Raw genomic sequence first — 16,291 nt, 5'->3', positions numbered from 1 at the left:
TCAGTCACTTCTTAGTTTTATTCTTATAAAACAACATAAACATGAAACAATCTCATAAGCCTTATAAAAAGTGTGAGCGCGAAGCGCGAGCGATTTAAAAAAAAATATTATGGGCAATGGTATGTGTGATCCTGAACAAGATTCGTATGTAACTAGATGGTTACTGCAAACGCCAAGCAAGGGGCAGAAATTTGTATTAACTGTTCTAGCATTATCGAAAAGGGACCTGTTAAGGACTGCTTTCAATTAAAGACGGTATATATTTCAATAATGCGAGCGCGAAGCGCGAGCAATTTTTGACATTCCAACCTAAAAAATTGTCATTCTAAGCACTTTTTGTATTAATAAATGGGATAGGTATGTAACTAAACAATTGATGCGAGCGCGAAGCGCGAGAGGAAGAAAATTGAGTTTTTAGACATAAAAGCAGGACACTCTATTCATTTTTGTAATCATAAATAGGATATATTAATTGGGTATCATTAATAATGCGATCGTGAAGCGTGAGCAGACAATTATTGATATTCTGATGTGAAACTGGTTAATTTAAGTACATTTTAAATAAAGAACATGCAGGCTATCGCGCATGTTTTAGATTTAGATCTAGAATCTGGGCATTCTGAATACATTTGTTTAATGGAACATTATGGAATACACGTAGACATTATGAACTTAATTGGCAAATCAAACAATGTGACCACGCAGCGTGAGCTTAAAATGCTGATATGTAGACCATAAAACGGACATTTTACAGAGCTAAAATATTTTTTGTATATTGACTTCAAAACTTGCTCCATATCAGCCTATTGAGCAAGATATGAATCTCATCGAACAGGCAATTCTGGCGCGAAGCGCAAGCAAAAATTTTATATAGTAACATGAAGATTTTTATTTCAAGTCTTCCCCTCACATTATTTCATTCACTCGCCTTCCTCCCCTTCTTTTTTTTTCTTCTGTCTTTATTCTTCTTTTCCTTTTTCTTTTCTTCTTTCTCCCCCCTTTTTTCTTGCTCTGCCAATTTTTTTTTCTGGGGGGGGGGGGGGGCACCTGGGGGCACACCAAATCTCAGGGGGGGGGGACGTGCCCCCCAGGCCCCCCCCCCCGTAGCTACGCCACTGATGTACTGGCGTACCTAGGATTTTCCAAAAGGGGGGCAAATTTTTGGAGGATATTTCGTCCGCGAAAGAATGTGACAAGCCCCCCCCCAAAAAAAAAAAGATCTTCACGTTCAAAAAAGGGGACATACGTCTTTTTCATTGCATTTTTACATTACAAATTATTAATTTGGCTTCTCGCGGGGGGGGGGGCACGTCCCCTGAATCCAGATTTGAGTTAATGCGCTAGCCTAAGCGAGCCCTAGCCTAGCACATGTCTTGCCATTAGTGGCAGCTAGTTTGATAAGTGTTTAAGAATTGGATATATATATATATATATATATATATATATATATATATATATATATATATATAGATCTAAGCCTGTAAGGCCTATGTACTGTAACTATGTAAGGGTAACGGTAATTTGACGATGCTAATTCATTCTGAGCAACTGAACGTGAATGCTTACGACCGGCACAAGTCCACGCGCATGCGTACTCTTAATCCGAAGACGCAAGTCATGAATATTCATATGTTGGTCCAGAACTCGGTGGGAAAAATAATTTCGCGAGCCGCCGGCCCATGCCCCAACCACTTTGAGTGGCACACTAAAAATGTAAAATGTAAAAACATCGTTACCACACACGGGTTAGTATCCACCCTCTCTTGCGTGTCAAATTTTCATTGGGAAAATCCTGGATCTATCGGGTTTTTTTTAATCATCATGTTAAATGAAATAAAGAACAAGTCTGAATTTGATAATGCAAACAAGTCACATGAAATAGGCTCCTTTTCTGCTCGATCGCCTTACTGAGACTTAAGTCCAATTCCTTTGTAGTGTCATTCATTATAATACTTATCACCCTGACTACATATACAAGTAATATAATTGATTTTCCGTCGGTATTATGGGGATCATCCCAAGTAGGGTTGGATCCAGCTTTCGCCAATAGGTGGGCTCGACAAGAATGTTACTCATGATTTCCCAAATCGAACGCGAAACGTTGATTTTTTTCTTTTTATTTGAAGGGGGTAGTCAAAACAGTAACTTCTAAGCTTTATTCATATAAAACATATATATTATATATATATATATGTACATATATATATATATATATATTGTCATCTCATAAGCCCTACATTTTGTGGAAATCTCATGTATTTTGTTCTGAAAATTGAACTTTCTGTGCCATATTTGTGATCCTTTAGGAACAAGATGCGTATTTAAAAAAGAAAAGTCTACCCCAAGAAAATTTGTGATTTTAATAAATAAAGAAAAATCCAACTAGCATAACACTGAAAATTTCATCTAAATCCGATGAAAAATAAGAAAGATATGACATTTTTTAAGTTTCGCTTGATTTTAGGAAATAGTTAGGCACATACCGGTCGGTATGCAAATGAGGGAACAGATGTCATCGCTCACTGTTCAAGTTGGTCCTTCGTGTCTGCAAATCTGTAAAAATTGAAATACATTTTTCTGTGGTAGACTTGACCTTTTAAATAATGTTTTTGATATATGTTCTTGCCTGATCGAAAAGGGACCTATTAACGACTGTATGCAGTTAGCAATGAAGACGAGACATATTTAAACAACGAAATAAATCGAGCGCGAAGCGCGAGTTGAAAATTTTCGACTACCGACCTAAAACAATTGACAAGCATTTTTTGGGGTAATTTTTAACATGATAAGTATATAGCCCTAACTAAATAATACGAGCGGGAAAAGGGCGATTTTTACCTAAAAACGGGACATTGTTTTCACGTTTTGAAAATTATGAAAAGGATTGGTGATTGGGTATCTTCCTATATATTAATGATGCAAGCGCCAAAGCGCATAACAAGCTGCATACCTCAATAAACACGCGTGCGTGTGTTTCAGATCTAGACCTAAAATAATGTGGATTCTAAATATACATTTTTATCATGAAAATCCATATTAATATAAGCGCGAAGCGCGGTCTGAAAATATTTGATATTCCGATCCAGCACTGTACAGGCAATTATTGTGAATTGGATATGGATCGTACTTCATGAAATTATTGATGCGAGTGTGAAGCGCGAGCATATTATATTCCTTATATCTCTCTTGACCTAGTACTGGGGGAAAGTTTCATATGAACATAACTTTTTATCTTCCTATTCCTCTTCCTTAGCGCGAGATGAAACGTGACGATATTACATTGATTATGAGAAGAAGTATTTAATATTTACTATCCTGAATTCACGAAAATGTTATATTATTATTTATCTAATAAGAATTATGAGAGCGTGAAATTTGTTCATATTGAGTCCTGAAACTGGTAATTTCAGCACTTTTATTATGATACGATGCATAATGTTTAAATGCGAATGAAGATCGGGAGCCGAAATTTTAATTAATTGTCATGAAATGAGCTTTTAAGTATAGTTTGTTATAACTCATCAAGCAAAATGCGAGCGCGTAGCGCTATATAGCTGATAGGTTTTGACCAACAGACCTGAAAAGGGATTGAGAACTTATGGAATAGGGTCTTATACACGAAGAAAATAGGTTCTTGACTATTCACATAATGCGCAGCGTGAGCTGAAAATGATGAAACTCAAGCAATTCTAGAGCATTTTAAAAAATCAATACGTAAATCAAACAAACAAAAATTGATTGCTCAATGTTCGAGCTGAAATATGTTATGTATATCGCCATATCAGTCTATTGAGCAAGATCGCATCGAACATGCAATGTGAGCGTGGTGACATGACGTATGGTGACATAAAAATTGTGTTATAAAAAATATTTCCAAAGTCTTCCCCTCAACTCATTTTAGTCTCTCTTCTTTCTCCACTTTTTCCCCTCTTCTGTTTTTCCTCCTATCTTTTTCTTTCTTTCCTCCGTTTTTTGTTTTGCTCCGTCAATGGGGGGGGGGGGGGGGTGGGGGGCGAGCCTCCTGTACCCGCATAAGATCCCAAATTATATGCCGAGGAAGCGAATATAGGAGGTGGGACGGAGGAATATCTTTCCTGGCCTCAGTGCACGGGATAGGGGTGCTCGTAAAAATCTGTCACAAAATTTGTTTTTTTAAATAAAAGGTGTCGACATTTTTGCCTGAAATACCTTAGAATGGTTGTCACACTGCCTGGGATTTAGGCTAAAATTTAATAGATCTTATCCGAAGTAATGTGTGAAATAGATCGTTCAATACCATTCGGAAGCTTGCAGACGAACAAATTCATAACTCACTTTTTTAACTGATTTTTTTTTTATTTCCACATGATATTCTGAAAAAATATTTCATTTCTTCTCAGTATTTGTTCTCATTTCTTTTTTTTTTCTCAGGCTTTAACATGTTTTATGAGGGCCACAAGCCCTCTCCTTTTGCAAGTCATACTGTTGGTGTTACATGCCTTCGTAGCCTTGGAGATAACAGCCAGTCAACATGGTCAAGGAAACAAAATATTGTGTGTTGTGTTCTACTATGTATGGCTGAGATTCGATTTGGCGGGAACACGCAATCTGAATGCTGAAATAATACACCAAATATTTTAGTATCTTTTTTCTTCATTATTGGAAATCATTTTTAAGAATATATTTCATTTTTGTAAGAATAACTGAATTGAGGGTTTTTTTTTCTCCAATGATCTAGGGTTACGCGATTGCATGACCGTACTGGCACAAGGCATGATTACTGACGATTAGAACTAAATGATTTCCCAGGTCAAAAAACCAGTTAAGGACCAGTTCATCCAACTGGTACTGGTACCAGTTGATTCCAGTTAGCGAACTGGATTCAATATGGAAATTGGAATACTGGAATCAACTGGAATCCAGTTGACAAATTGTAACTGGTACCAGTTGGAAATACCAGTTGGCAACTGGTCCTAACTGGTACCAGTTAGCAACTGGTACCAGTTGACAACTGGTCCTAACTGGTACCAGTTAGGACCAGTTGGAAACATGAGTTGTCAACTGGTGCCAGTTAAAACCAGTTGGAAACACCAATTGTAAACTGGTGCCAGTTAGGACCAGTTGGAAACATGAGTTGTCAACTGGTGCCAGTTAAAACCAGTTGGAAACACAAATTGTCAACTGGTGCCAGTTAGGACCATTTTGAAACATGAGGTGTCAACTGGTGCCAGTTAAAACCAGTTGGAAACACCAATTGTCAACTGGTGCCAGTTAGGACCAGTTGGAAACATGAGTTGTCAACTGGTGCCAGTTAAAACCAGTTGGAAACACCAGTTCCCAACTGGTGCCAGTTAGAACAAGTTGGAAGCACCAGTTAGGACCAGTTGGAAACATAAATTGTCAAGTGGTACCAGTTAGAAACACCCTGCAATGTATAGCATAAACAAAAATGAATCATGTGGATATGTACATTCCTGATCTTTTACTCTTCTCGTATAATCACTCCTTCGTTTTCCTTGCGCACACACACATTAGAATATTGGTACCAACACCCCCCCTCCCCCCTCTCAGGCGGTTATTTCAATTATAAATTATCTTCAATTATCTTTACATTGAATGTCCACTCCTGTTATAACAATGTGCAAGGACAAGTGAAATAATTATCCTTGCACATAGGACTGATGAAATGAATCAAGGTAAATTTGTAGCATTGTATTGAAACCTTGTTAATTTCCACATGCACAATATAACAGGATTGGACTGTAAACTTGCTCTGGTAAATCAATCCCTCAGTCTCTTGAAATCTGTACCAAAAAACATCAGAGAATGACAAAAGTCACAAAAAACATCTATATGGTATTTAAACTAGGAATTTAATGAAAGAAAATTATGTTACAAACTGTAACATGCTGTGTATAATTCTTGTATTATGTGTCAACAAAGATCATTAACTTACACAGTAAATATGTAGTCAATCCAATTTTTACATGCTAGCTTGGAGACAAAATTTGAATATAATGCATCTAAGCATTTACCTTCAATAAATAATATGTACTATTTTTAAAGGAATGATAAAGGAGTCTTTTTTTAATTATTATTTATTGAGATCTTGGGGCCCTCACTGGCTCTGAAGAGGAAACGTGAAACAGGTACCTTCCTTTCCTGTAGTGGCACTTGATCTTTGCTGGTAGATGCGATATATCTGAAGATTAGAAGAAAAAAACAAATGGAATGAAAAATAATAAGTACAGTGAATACCGTAATACAAAATTTCAGTGGTGTAAAATTATATCTGCACATAAAGAAAATACATGGGATAGTGAAACTTCTCTAAGTTCCATATTTCAATGATTCAATTATAAATGATAGACAGCACATCATCATTTTTATTACAACATGTATAGTAAGTTCACATGGTCTTGGGAATACTTCTGAAATTGACATTGCAGAGATGAAATTGCCTCGACCTTATACCTATACATTTATTTTAATAATAAAGACTTAGACTATGTATGTTTGCATATATGTATCTAGGAGTCTATGTTGCACATTATCTGCTAACATCTGATGGGTATTTCATGATTGTCAGTGCCGACTATTTCAGTGAAATCATTGCTTTTGATTGGCTGAGAAGCACTGGCCTCTGACTGTTACTATGGTAACTGTCGGAAAAAGACAACTTGTTAATGCTGACAACTTTCAAAAAGCAGTTCCCAGAACATGTTTAAAAACGCAAGACAAAGCAAAAAAAAAAAATGAAATACAAAATTTTATCCGAGGATTAAAGGGATGGTCCGGGCCGAAAATATTTACATCTAAATAATACTTGAGTAAAATTCACAGAGCAAAATGATGAAAATTTCATCAAAATAGGATAACAAGAAGTTATTGAATTTTAAAGTTTATCAATATTTTGTGAAAACAGTTGTATGCACTTCGTCATGAATATTCATTAGGTGGGCTGATGTCACATCTCCACTTTCCTTTTTTTTATGTTACTAGATGAAATCATAAATGTTTGATTTTTTCATACACGTGTAAATGATGCGTCTCCATTGTAATGAAATAAGTTGCGTCAATAACTAATGCACCTAATCAGTTGTCAATCCAATTGTCAATAGTTCTTGGTTAAAAATATCTTAATAAACCTAATCTCATATAATAAAATACAAAAGGGCAATTGGGATATGACATCATCAGCCAACCTAATGAATATTCATAAAGACATGCCTAGAACTATTTCACCGGAATAATGCAAATCTTTAAAATTCAAAACCTTAATTAGTTATCAAATTTTGATCAAGTTTTCAGCATTTTGCTATGTGAATTTTACTCTATTTATTGAGATATGTTTCCAGCCTGGACCATCCCTTTAATTCTACTTCTACGGTACCCCCACACATACTGGTAAGTCAGAGGTAAAAAACAACGAGAACCAATTTAATTTCAAAGATAAAAAAATACTTCAGCCTCCAGATTTAAGAAAAAATTCAGGAAATGTTATTTTAGTTCAGACTAATTGCGCACGTTTCATTTCGGAGGTCAATCTGAAATTATACTTCCAGTTTTAAATTCACGCCATTTGGTTATGCAAAAGCATGAATTAAAATTGATGGGCATGGGCCCATGTCACTGGCTAGCCTAGAGGACTCCATGAAGATAATTTTATCATTTTTACATTGTATTTTCATCACGGAGCCTAGACAAGCCTCCTATAAGGTTGCTCGTACAACTGTGTAAACAAAGATAGATTTCCCTCGGAAATCCACCTTTCCCATAATGATTTTTGGGCAAACATTAAATTTTTACATTTTGTAAGCCTTGATACTCTAAATGTGTACAAAGGCTTTAAAAAAAATTAATTGTAAAATGTACAAATTTGAAATTTTCTTACAAAAAGGATCACTTGCTTGCAGATCTAGTCCTCACTGCCTCTGAAGAGTTCACGTGCGACAGGTACATTCCTTTCCTCTACTGGCACACATTCTTTGCTGGTAGATGCGATGTATCTGAGGAATTTTTTTCAAAAACAATGGAGAGAAAAATAATCAGTACAGTGAACAACAGCGAATAACAAATACGTATATATTACAGTGAATAGCAATACATGTCTACACCTTAGGCGGGCAAGGGTTACTACAGAGTGTTGTAAAATTCCATTTGCACTTTAAGAAAAATACATGGGATTGTGAATCAATTTTTACATTGTATTTTCATCACGGAGCCTAGACAAGCCTCCTATAAGGTTGCTCGTACAACTGTGTAAACAAAGATAGATTTGATTTTTCCTCGGAAATCCACCTTTCCCATAATGATTTTTGGGCAAACATTCAATTTTTACATTTTGTAAGCCTTGATACTCTAAATGTGTACAAAGGCTTTAAAAAAAATTAATTGTGAAATGTACAAATTGGAAATTTTCTTACAAAAAGGATCACTTGCTTGCAGATCTTGTTGTCCTCACTGCCTCTGAAGAGTTCACGTGCGACAGGTACATTCCTTCCCTGTACTGGCACACGTTCTTTGCTGGTACGGTAGATGCGATGTATCTGAAGAATTTTTTTTTAAACAATGGAGAGAAAAATAATCAGTACAGTGAACAGTGAATAAAAATACGTCTATATTACAGTGAATAGCAATACATGTCTACACCTAAGGCGGGCAAGGGTTACTACAGAGTGTTGTAAAATTCCATTTGCACATTAAGAAAAATACATGGGATTGTGAATCAATGATTCAACTATAATGATAAACAGCACATCATCATATTTATTTAAAAAATGAGTAAGTTCACTTGGTCTTGGGAATACTTCTGAAATCGATGTCGCAGAGATCAGTCCTTCATGTTTATAATTCCATGGAGCTCAATAAATGGCTCTCCTTATGCCTCCGAATTTGCTTTCCTAGACACACTCAATTTTATAAAATGCTCAATTGTTGTAGATTGTTATTAAAATTGTAAATGCAACAGCTGTGTAGCTATCAATTAATCTGTGGTGAAACTAGGCTTGGGTCATGTACAAAATATCGCGCTCCTCAAAAAAAAATTATAAGTAGGGTGTCCGAACTCATATTAGGCCTAAAAAAAGTGCTAGAATTTCATATTTTACATCTTTAAAACCATTAAATCACCATCTCTTTTCCATAATTCTCATAATAGAAGATACACAAAGACCCCAAAAGAAAACTTGACATCTGAATTACCTAACTTACAGCCTCCTCATATGGAGGGCAGCAACGAAGTATTCGGATCTCTACTCCTGGCGGTTCTGAGCTGGGCCTTCTTCTGGAAACTACCGGTACCCCAGGTCATGTTCACTGACTTCATCTCCTCCTCGAGGCTCAGTATGACTCCAGGTGGTTTTGGGTCTCCCTCTCTCCTGAAATACAGAGTCAAAAAGTGATAAACAGCTAGGCCTATTCATGAAAAAATCAGACTCTTAAAATGGTGGAAAAAATAATGAATTTCGATTTTCGGCATTTCAAAATCTCATCAAAATCCTCAAATCGTGTGTAAAGTGATTGGTGCGCAGACACGAGGCGCTGGCCACTATCATAATGTTAAATCTGAAATTGAAAATCATAACTGGCTGAGTCTCAGATTTTTTCCAAGACCAAGAAAATCAGTTTCACATTCGATCACATATCTCTCTCATTTACTTATAACAATATATGGAACAATATCAACTGAAAGATTTTGTGAAATAAAAAGAAATTCATGTTAAATCTTAACACAAATCGTAAGGTCAATATGATGTATGTGCGCAGACTTGCACCGGCATGGCAGCCACACATCAACGCCCGGCTAGTCGCGGCCGGCAGGCAGCGCTGAGGGGCAGTAACAGGATGTCCTGACGAACTCTAACGTTACAGCTAGCCCCGCAGCTAGCTGCGAGCCGCGCCATTTAACAAACTACGAAAAGAAAATCATAGAAAATTGTTAACTTACCTGTAGAGCCTACTGCGAATGTCTTAGCTTTCAAGTCATTGTCCAAATCTGGTCCGTGTGATTTCAGTGGTTGAATTATTATTAAAACGGCCTTCTTTATCCTTCTTTATCGCACTAGCACTCGATAAAAGTGCGGTGCAAATTATCGGCGCGGCGAAGATGGCTCTTTCAAATTCAAATTAGATTGGCGGTTTGCGTTTGGCGGCGCTGGTTAATTTGCATAATTATACGGACGATAGCGATCAGTGGCACTCAGTGCGCATGCGCAGGCCCGCCCGCGCCCGGTGATTGAAGGAAGATCTGCTGAGTCAGGAATAATGAAGGGGGGGGGGGGGGGGGTCTAAAGCAAGAAAGAGGTTTTAAAATAGATATACGAACTTCTTAACATAAAAATTTCTTCTTGTTTGGTTTTGGTTGGCAACCAGTCAAGAAATGACGATTTTTGCCTCTGCTTTTGGAGCTTTTTTTTTCTTTGAAAGTTTAAGAATGAATTAGCTTAATATTTGTTCTTTATTTCTATTTTATTTATTTTCTTTTTCTTTGAAAGATAAAGATAGCCTTGCTTAACATGGCAAGGTTGTAAACTAGCAATAAATATGCGCGTTATAAATAGAAAAAAATAGCTATTCTATTCACCTTCAAAAATATTTTTAAAATATCAGTGAGTTAAAAAAAGAAAAATACATTAATTTTTATATGATTTGTAAAAATAGTGTAAAATAGTCCTCTTTAACTTAAATTAGAAAAAAGGGATTAAATAGGAAGAAATTTTTTTCTCGCAACAAATATCTAGGATAACAATTTTTTTAATGTAAACTAGAAAATTTCACTGAGAATAACATGTTTCGATTTAAGTTATATGGTAATATCGAACCACATACTTTAATGAAACTTTTCAAGGTGGAAATATTAAAATTAACATAAAGAATAATTAAGTTAGTTATTATGTAGATATTTTTTTCCTCTTATCCTCAATCGAGCTGTGTATAGGATGGATAAATGCATGGCATTTATTGTGGTAAAAGGCTGAATTACATGAATTTGTACAGAGCAAAATTTCAGTAAACAAATAAGCAACAAAAAAAAGTATACTAATGTATAATATTGGAAAGGGGATACAAAAAGAAAAGTATACAGGGAGGGGGGGGGGGAATAATGTCAAAAGCAGGAACGGACAAATGTTGGGAGTAGGCTAAATGTATATACCTTTAACATAATGAACATTTTCACATAAATATATATTTAACCAATGTTGAATGAATAACAATACATGTAGATTAAAGAGTGGATTGTATGAAATAATACTTGCTTTTTTTAAAGAAAAGTAACGCTTTGTTGATGGTAACAATAATAATAGTTATAGGAAACACATTCATGAATGATAATCATAAAGAATTATCTCAAAAGGAATTAAAAACAAAGATAAGAGGACTTTGAAGTAATATGATTTGTACAAAAAATATAAATATTAATGTAAAGTGGGTTACAGCTATATTGAGCCAGTGACTTGTCGGATAAGAAATTTGAATGATTACTGCAGATATCAACAATTACAAAATATTTCAAAAGTCAGTTACAGTTTAAGCGACAAATAAAACAACAAAGGTATGAAAACATAGTTCTTATATAATATATATATATATATATATATATATATATATATATATATATATAAACTCTGTTGGAAATAAGTACAATGCATTACCACTATGCCTCTTATATACATATATATATATGTATATATTATATATGTATATACGGGTTCTTACTAGAATCAACTGGTAAGTCCTATTGGTTCTAACTGGTATCATTTGGTTTGATATTCCAGTATGGTTAATGGGTTTCAAGTGGGTTATGGGTGGCCTATGGGTTTCAACTGGTATAATCTGTTCCAGTTTGGTTTATGGGTTTTAACTGAAATCAGCTGGTAGATATATACTGGTAATCATGCCTATTGGTTCTAACTGGTATCAATTGGTTTGATATTCCAGTATGGTAAATGGGTTTCAAGTGGGTTATGGGAGGTCTATGGGTTCCAACTGGTAAAATATGTCCCAATTTAATTGATTTATGGGTTTTAACTGGAATCAACTGGTAATGTATGTTGATTTTAACTGGTATCAATTGGTTTGATATTCCAGTATGGTTAATGGGTTTCAAGTGGGTTATGGGAGGTCTATGGGTTCCAACTGGTAAAATATGTTCCAGTTTGGTTTATGGGTTTTAACTGGAATCAACTGGTAGTATACCAGTAATGTATGCTGGTTTAACTGGTATCAATTGGTTTGAAATTCCAGTATGGTTAATGGGTTTCAAGTGGGTTATGGGAGGTCTATGGGTTCCAACTGGTATAATCTGCTCCAGTATGGTTTATGGCTTTTAACTGGAATCAGCTGGTAGATATGCCAGTAATGCCTATATTGGTTCTAACTGGTATCCATTGGTTTGATATTCCAGTATGGTTAATGGGTTTCAAGTGGGGTTATGGGAGGTCTATGGGTTCCAACTGGAACACTCTGATCCAGTTTGGTTTATGGGTTTTAACTGGAATCAACTGGTAGGTATACCAGTAATGCATGTTGGTTCTAACTGGTATCAATTGGTTTAATGATATACCAGTATGGTTTATGGGTTTAAGGTGGCATTAACTGGTATATACACCTATTGGGTTTCTATGGGTTCCAACTGGTATCAAATGGTCCAGTTTGGCTAATGGGTTTTAAACTGGAATCTATTGGTAGATAAACCAGAAAGGCCTATTGGTTTTAACTGGTATTAACTGATCCAGTTTGGTTTATGGGTTTTAACTGGAATCAACTGGTAGGTATACCAGTAATGCATGTTGGTTCTAACTGGTATCAATTGGTTTAATGATATACCAGTATGGTTTATGGGTTTAAGGTGGCATTAACTGGTATATACACCTATTGGGTTTCTATGGGTTCCAACTGGAACACTCTGATCCAGTTTGGTTTATGGGTTTTAACTGGAATCAACTGGTAGGTATACCAGTAATGCATGTTGGTTTTAACTGGTATTAACTGGTGTACTAATTTATACCAGTATAGTTAATTGGTTTCAACTGGAATAAACTTGTATGTTTTCAGCATGTCCAGTTGGGACAATGGGTTTCAACTGGAATATACTGGCATGGTGGGAGTTTACCAGTTGTGCCAATTGGTTTCAACTGGTACCAGTTGACTCCAGTTGAAACCAGTTAAAATTTCAACTGGTTTCAACTGGTTTTTTTACCTGGGTTAATCGTAATATACCATCAACGCTACCATTTATATTTTTAATACAATTCATTATTGTGAATAAAGGATGATAAGTTGAATGTAGTAAATCTATTTCATTTTGCTAAAGAAATTTGTATTTAACGGAAAATTGAACGATTGATTGTGATCGCGAATCGCGACACAAACTTTTTGACATTTTCATGTAGATATGAAAAGTAATCATTCCGAACACTTGTAAAAAAATACTGAACAGATGATTATGTAACTAAAGAATTAACACGAGCTCAAAACGCGAGTTGAATAGGCCGAGGCCTACTGATTGACTCATGATTTCGTCGATTGAACTATGCGAACGCGAGCTGAAATTTTTTGATGTTCTGAATCTGGAAAGTGTCCATGGTCATCGTTCAAAGAACTTTTTTGTAACCAGTAACAGAATAAGTATAACTTACGAAACAGTAATTGATGAGCGCGCGTTACGCAGGCAAAAAGTTTGTGATATTATCAAATATTTGTTTTTGTAACAATGAACATGATGAGTACCTTACTAAATAAAATGCGTGCGCTAGTCAATATTGCTTGTTTTATCTTCTTACCTAAAATGTATATGATTTACTTTAAAAAGGTATTACATTTAGAAAAAAAGGGGGCATTTTCCATTCAGAAAAATACACTTTCTGCTTCGGGGAATGGGGGGAGGGGGGTGGAGTGCCTCTGCCCCCGGTTACACCGCTCCTGATGCCATTAGCATATCGACACAAATAAAATTGCAATTACCAATCATTTTCCCTTTTATAATTTATTTTATGTTTTAAAATATTTTTTTGCTTTGCTCAAGATATAACCAGTATGAAATGGAAACGATCATCGGGATTACACTGCCTGCTGCAATTTTATTGACTGTAGGTCCTATTCAGTACTCTGTCGATCAGAACAATCTGAACCATAAATATGTCTTGTGAGCAGTGCATAAGAACATGACTTTCAGCCCCCCCCCCAAACAAAACAAAACAAAATGGGCGCCAAATTCGACTCTATGTTTTGCACACCCTTTCTCTCCGTCTGCCTCTGTCTTGTGTGGTTGTGGAAGATCATAATCGTTTCGATCGCACGAACCATGTAGTATAACAATATCATACGCCATACGCTCCCCGGTGAAGTCTACATTTTCTTTTATCGGCGACTGTGGAGATCGATCTTTCGTAATTCACTTTATCTCTCCGAACCGAGGGATCAAATGCACTGACATGAAGAGTTGGAGGCCGTTATAACAACCCGCCCTGGACCCACCCCGTCAATAAAAACGGTGAACGTTTACAGGGGCCGCGGAAGGGAGGGGGGCGGGGACCCAAGCTTTTTTCCCAAACTGTGTTTAAAGAAAAAACCGTAAAAATGACCATCTGAGTTTGATTATTTTTTCTTGTCAGCCCCCCCCCCCCACTTTCAATACCGTTCCACGGCCCCTGAACTGAGGACGTTATAGGGAAAACTATCTTCTTTAATTTTCTTGCCCCATTATAATTTTTCACAAATTGTAATGTCGATTTGCTATAACACACCAAAATATCATCCAACTCATCAACACCAAGAGCATGAGAACTAACGAAAACAATATGTCAACGTTACCCTTTTCTTTATTTCGTTGCAATTTGGGAAGCATTTGTCACAAAATCTAACAAGATAACTTTTTTGGGGGTTTGTTCGAAAATTCTATATGACCATATGTTCTGACCCCGCCCGTTTCATGTATAACATCCAAGGGAGTCTTAAAAAGAGCACGGGGCCCGGGGGAGGGGGTACTTAGATTGGGTTTGGACGGGGGTGTATGGCAGAAGGTACAAAACCCATACCTATATTTACGGGTCATTTTGGCTAAAAGGTGCCCATTATAAACGATTTGTTAAAATAAGAAAAAAATAAGAAAAAGGTTATCGCTCCGATTCGGAGAAGAATATGGACCCATGTTTAAGGCCATAAAAATTGGGGCCATGTTTAGGGATTTTCCAACATATAACCATACCCGATCGATGTTTAGGGATTCCTTCCAAAAAATAAAAAGTGGCCATTCCTGCCGCACATCCCCGTATGCCTTATTTCGTAAGTAATTACCCCCCCCCCCCCGGGGGTGGGGGGACAAAGAGTTATGATTGAGCAAATCAACCACAATTATGGAAAGCTAGCAACGTAATCATCTAAAAGCATTTTAGTTCCTCATATTATCTAGATAATGTATAAACATAAAACATTCACAATTTTCCTGAAAGTGTGGTCTCACTGTTCACACGTTTTTGTGAGTAAAATTATGACAGAGATGGAATTCCTCGACATTGACCGGATCAATCCGTAAAACGGGGCCCTGGATTGCACTTTCATCCGAGAATATTCGTCACTTCGAATGAATTTTTTTTTTAATATTCTGATTAATTCATCAAATTTGCCACTGTTTTCATCTATGCGCTTTTCTGCTTCCCCCTTTCCTTTTTCTTTCAATTGTTTCTATGATTCGTATTGGTCACTTCGAATGATTTTTTTTAAATATTCTGATTAATTCATCAAATTTGCCGCTGTTTTCATGTTTTCATGCTTCCCCCTTTCCTTTTTCTTTCAATTGTTTCTATGATTCGTTTACTTTGTGGCGTATGAGAAAATTTGCAGACTAACAAAGGGAATGGAAAAAATTGCTGGGAATAAACGGAATCACAAGAAAGTCTCAGAATGTAATTGTTATTTATGTATTTTTTATGCACAATTATTCATACATTTATTTCATATATCGAGAATAAATAAACTCGATCTCCCTATGTTGGTTGTATTTGGGAAGTTTACAGGTGAATGTTGCAGGGGGAGGATTCTGAACAGGCAGTAATTATGATTGTTTTCAATAGAGACATGAATTGTTTCAAACATAAAAAGAAAGTTCTTTTTAAGGTCTATATTATAAAGGACACCATGTAACCGACTTCCAAATATCAAAAAGCTTGTGCTTGTTTGAAGCTCCAAATGCCTACCACTCTTGCTGTCCGATCTACGTAATGTTGTGAGAGAAAAATCGAAGTGCGTTGGGATTCAGGATCAGGAGCGACAGGAAGAGTCTTACGTAATAAAAAGTAATTTGCATACCCTG

General features: G+C 36.1%; 1 long non-coding RNA gene across 1 annotated transcript; it reads right to left on the bottom strand.

The window, feature by feature from the left end:
- Window positions 1–5,829: 5,829 nt before the first annotated feature.
- LOC129262778 (uncharacterized) lies at window positions 5,830–10,080 on the bottom strand. Its single transcript, XR_010293849.1, has 5 exons — window positions 9,929–10,080; window positions 9,184–9,359; window positions 8,406–8,505; window positions 7,874–7,988; window positions 5,830–6,181 (listed from the first exon to the last, which is right to left on the bottom strand). It is a non-coding gene; the product is annotated as an uncharacterized LOC129262778 (long non-coding RNA).
- Window positions 10,081–16,291: the final 6,211 nt, after the last annotated feature.

This window comes from Lytechinus pictus, chromosome 6 (assembly GCF_037042905.1).
Source record: "Lytechinus pictus isolate F3 Inbred chromosome 6, Lp3.0, whole genome shotgun sequence".
NCBI lineage: Eukaryota > Metazoa > Echinodermata > Echinoidea > Temnopleuroida > Toxopneustidae > Lytechinus > Lytechinus pictus.
The sequence above is the reverse complement of the archived record's forward strand: the minus strand, read 5'-3'. Positions and strand labels throughout refer to the sequence as shown.